The 5,017-nt window shown below is 36.6% G+C and overlaps 1 long non-coding RNA gene across 1 annotated transcript; it reads left to right on the top strand.

Moving 5' to 3' along the window:
• Positions 1-397: 397 nt before the first annotated feature.
• On the top strand, positions 398-1,353 carry LOC132088182 (uncharacterized). The gene is made up of 4 exons (XR_009421474.1): positions 398-534; positions 948-985; positions 1,062-1,164; positions 1,228-1,353. It is a non-coding gene; the product is annotated as an uncharacterized LOC132088182 (long non-coding RNA).
• The last annotated feature ends 3,664 nt before the right edge of the window (positions 1,354-5,017 follow it).

Here is a 5,017-nt window from a genome sequence, read left to right on the forward strand (position 1 = left end):
GGTCCATTAAATATGGTATATCTAATATAGTTCATTTAATAAAATACTTCTACGGCCACACCAGAAATATTTATTAAATTTTTCTTACTTTTTAGCGAATAAATAATTTTTCCAGTTGCACTCATGTTGTACTTGCTCATACAACTATCAGCAACGATTAACAAGCAAGTCTTACCATATCGGTAGCGCTCTAAGCTGTGACACGGGTAGTCCTGTGTTCGATTCTCCGTGGTTGCATGTCTTTGGAGGTTTTTAATAATTATTCTATGAAAGAATTTTTGGGAAGAAAACAATTACTGGTGTTTAGGGTAATACTACTGAAATGGCAAATAATGGTAGTTCTGACTTCCAAATTTTCACATGCGGTTTCAGCATTTCAGCCAGTCAGTATTTAGATCTTCATGGTGTAGGTTGTCGACGGTGCTTCGAATGTGCTGTGAATGTGCTGTGAATGTGCTAATCATCTGTTGTTCGTGTCCAGCGGCCTGCCCAGTTCCTGCCCAGCTGCGGATTGTTTCTAAGGAGTCGCAAACCGTAAGTACATTTTATATTTCACTAGTGCTGGGCCGTACCCGGACACATTGTATCAGGCTCGGAACGGATAGGCAACGGTTCGAGTGCTGGCATTGTTAATTTAAGTATAAGGGCATTGAGACTTGTCACCTCAATGGGCACAGGTATCGGGATTGGTTTCACAGTGTCGTCGTGAAACCAATTGTCTGACCCAGGTCAGTGGACCTTCAGTTAAATAGATATCTTAGTCGGGACGTAGGCCGACTAGGATTAAAAATATTTACGATAGTTATTTAATTATATCTGCAAATTATGGGTATGCTACCTAACTATACTTCACGTCACTTAATGCTTTTTCTTTTTTTTTTATTGTGTTTCAACTGAACTTTGCTTATGTTTTACTAATTTTTTTTTCTTCTTTTTCTTCTTTGTAGGTTTTGCCTGGCAATTTCTATACAGTTTACTCAGGCCGGTTTAACGTTTTTTTATTTCTTAAGTTCTTTTTTTTGCCTTTTTCATTAATTTTATTTTTCTTTTTTCATAGGGAGCTCTGATCAACGAATTTTTAAACCGTTCTTCCGGACAATTAAAAGGTTTTGCTTTCTCTTATCACTCGTTTGGTAAATGGTTGGAAGGATTTAAACATGCAAGGTAAATTCATTTATAGTTATATGGTGTACATTGGTATAATTATTGCAATTTTATTTTTTTTAGAACAATCATATTCTAGGGAATTGTGGCCACGAACCAAAACCATCAATCGGCACATTAGTCGTCGCTTGCACAACAAGTATTGTTGTAATAATTCAAGCATAATGTATTACATTACATATTACATTAAAATAAAAAACTCAATTGAGATTATGTAAGTTTATTTATAAAGTATGTTAATTTGTAAACATTCGTCAAATAAAATACATGTTACAAACAAACAAATGTTATTCAATTATAGACATATCTAGTTCATCATTAATATTATTTATAGCAACATTAAGGGCATGTGAGGAAACAATAGCGGGAAAAGATGATCTAAGCTCTAAAACTATTTCTTCTAGTAGATCCATTGTAGATAGCTGCAAAAACAATGATTAGTTATAGGGAAACTTTTTTTTCTTGTAAATTTAGAAAACATACCTCATTATTTTGATAGCGCGCCCAAAGCTGGAACAGTACGGAATTCTTAAGTTGGGTCTCTTTCTTCCGGTGAGCCCTTATTTTGTCATGGCAGAGTAGCGTGCTAGTAAGGGAAACTTCTTCGGCCAGTTTCCGCAATACCATTGTCATCTTGTAGAATTTTAAATTAGATCCGCCTGCCAACTACAAACATTTTTTTTATTAATTATTCATTACATATTATTGTTCAAATTTAAATTACCTTGTTCCATTGGTGGTGCATTCCTTCGCAGTCGTTATTGGTACGCGTTAAGATGTTGAAGCATGACCAGTTCTCAGGAGTCCAGAACTTGCCCCGAATCCAATTCCGCTCCATATAATCCATGAGTGCTGAAAGTTCGCTAGGTGCTGAGCTCTTCAACGCGTCAAACACACCAGGAATTTTACCAGCTACAAAAAATTAAAGTTCACAAATGTTATTTATGACAATTAAATATAACATTTGTGTGCTATTTACCTGGAAGATATGCAAGGCATAGCAGGCGAAACACAAAGTCTCGCACTGGATTCGGTCCCTTGTTGTTGTAGAGGGTGGAAAGGTGAAGATCCCGGACCTTTTTCAGAACGGCTTGGCACCAGTGGAAATTGCAGCCAAAGTGCTGGCAATCCACAAAGTGCCTGCGGACAGCCGTAAATATAGCACGTTCGAAATCGGTCACGATCCGCTGGACTCTAGGAAGGGGGATTATATCCTATTACAATATAAAATTTATTATTTTTACATAACAAACTATTTGTAAATGAGATAGTATCTATACCTTTATCTTCTCGAAGACAGCGCTATAGTCGGCTGCTCTTCTCCTGGTCATGCAAATCTCTTCTTTCTATTCGCCGCCGGCAACTATCTTCAACTTCCTCGGCTTTAGCACCCATAAATCTTCTTCATCAATTTTATTTCAAAGTCAATATAAATATTAACTTAATCCTTTGGCATACGTCACTTGATGAGTAATGCTATGTCATGCTCGGCCATCCACTTCGGTGGTAGAATCCTCTTCTTGGTAAAGAAGTTGAGGAATTGTTAAAATGTTAAATTACAAATAATTTTTTTTTCGCCCATCTACCGTTATCTACCATCTCCTCTCTCATCCATTCTCTTGTATCTCAACAGTTCTTCTTGCTCCTGGTGAGGAACTAGCTTTCATACAGGCGAAGATTCATTAACATTCTTCTACTATTCATAGTAAACTTAACCGCAAATGTTATTAAAAACCTCAGAAGAAATGTAACCACGGAGAATCGAACATAGGACTACCCGTGTCACAGGTTAGAGCGCTACCGATATGGTAAGACTTGATTGTTATTCGTTGCTGATAGTTGTATGAGCAAGTACAACATGAGTGCAACTGGAAAAGTTATTTATGCACTAAAAAGTAAGAAAAATTTAATAAATATTTCTGGTGTGGCCGTTGTAGTATTTTATTAAATGAACTATATTAGATATAACATATTTAATGGTCCCCTGCAATTTAAATTAAAATAGGATAAAAGATAAATGTTTGGTGAACCATTTAAGTTATGAGTTAACACCATCGGCTTTTTACAAAGAGAAATGGATATAAGCCGACGCTCTTACGCAACATGTTGCCTACCGGATTGGAGGCATATCGTTCCTATTGGAACAAAACAAAATAAAATAAATAGGACTATTTCTAAGGAGAAATAGGACTGATGCCGAGGAGAAATAGGACTGCTGGCATGGAGAAATAGGACTGTCCAAAAAGTTTTAAAAAGTCAGTCCTATTTCTCCCAGTCCTATTTCTCCGGTAGAAATAGGACTGGAAATTTTCAGTCCTATTTCTCCAGTCCTATTTCGTTTCAGTCCTATTTCACCGCCAATCAGCAATATACATTTCCGACTTTTCCCCCTCAATAAGTTATATTACTTTTATTTTGTCTTCCATTGATAGACTTTTTCCTTGCTTTTTTTACTAGAACGAACATGTCCTAAGCAGGATTTCCCATTTCATGAACAGTTACAAACAAAAAGTAACACAATAAATATTTTCATTTTATCGTTTCCAGCCCGAATTACTTTGCCGCCCAATTATTTAAAATTGGATCACTGAACCAGTTCATACAATTCCCTGAAATTACTAAAACCCATTAGCGTAATATTTGTTAGCATGTTTTAAAAGTGCACCCCATTGTTTCTCGCTACCGAAACGCGAATTATTGTTCAAAATACGGCCAACGGCGACGCTAAAACACTGCAAGGAAAAATCGGTTCGATAACCGAGCCGGTTCTATAGCTAGGCGGTTCTATAAGTGAACCGGCACTGTACTGACAACTATCTCACCAGCAAGAACGTATTTTACTTCATCTCGCGCCCCTCTTTTGCATTTCAGGCTTCATCCTCACCAGGCAAGTAACATACCCCTATTGCCTGATTTTCTGATCCAGTCTCGAGAGGCTATATCCAATTGATACGCATTGTAAGGTAGACAGAACTGGACAATGGCGAATGGCAAAACAGTAATATACGAATAGCTGAAGAATTGCACAAAACGAAAAAAACCATACAAAAGCTACCTACATGCTGTGCAGGTTGATTTCATATGTCTTGTTTTCTTCCAGTCATGTTGCCGAAATGTGTAATCATTTCTGATGATGTTCTACCCAAATTACGCTGGAAAAATCACTAGGAAACATAAATACCTGCAAATCGAAAAATATTAATTTCCTACACTGCAAAACAACTTCGAAGAAGACTCACAATATACCAACGGAATCTCTATTTTCGCCTCCTACTCTTGCTGTTGTCATATGTTCCGCTGTTGTCTGATGCATAAGAATATACTCCTTGATTGCGCGCAATGGTAGTTTCACGATTTTCAACGGCATACCGCGTAGTTGAAACCGCGTAGTTGAACCGAATCGAAATCTGATCATAATACTATTTCTTAAACTAGAAAGATTGTTGCCTCAAAGAAAGTGTACCTGTCCTATAACGGAAATAATGTATATGAAAAATGTTATCAATATTATGTAATCTTAACAAAATTGCTTCATGATGGTAATTTCATATGATGCCGAATATGATGGGTGTACAATTTTTAATAACTGACTTTGGGCACAATGGACAAATATGGGTCGAAACTTTTGTGAACATGAATTATTTACATTTCTTGTGTGCTATCTGTTTCTTCTCCTGCGACCATTTCTTAATCGTTTCGTTCTTCTTTCCCTTGCCACTTGCCAGATTGAAACAATTAGTTTTCTGTGAGCATTAGTTACGTTTGCTTCTTCTTGGAAGATGCACAACGATCAATGTAAATAAAACATTCATTTTTTCTAAATGCCCAAATTTTAGAATGTCATCAGCCTAGT

The sequence above is a fragment of the Daphnia carinata genome, chromosome 7 (genome assembly GCF_022539665.2).
Source record: "Daphnia carinata strain CSIRO-1 chromosome 7, CSIRO_AGI_Dcar_HiC_V3, whole genome shotgun sequence".
In the NCBI taxonomy this organism is placed as follows: domain Eukaryota; kingdom Metazoa; phylum Arthropoda; class Branchiopoda; order Diplostraca; family Daphniidae; genus Daphnia; species Daphnia carinata.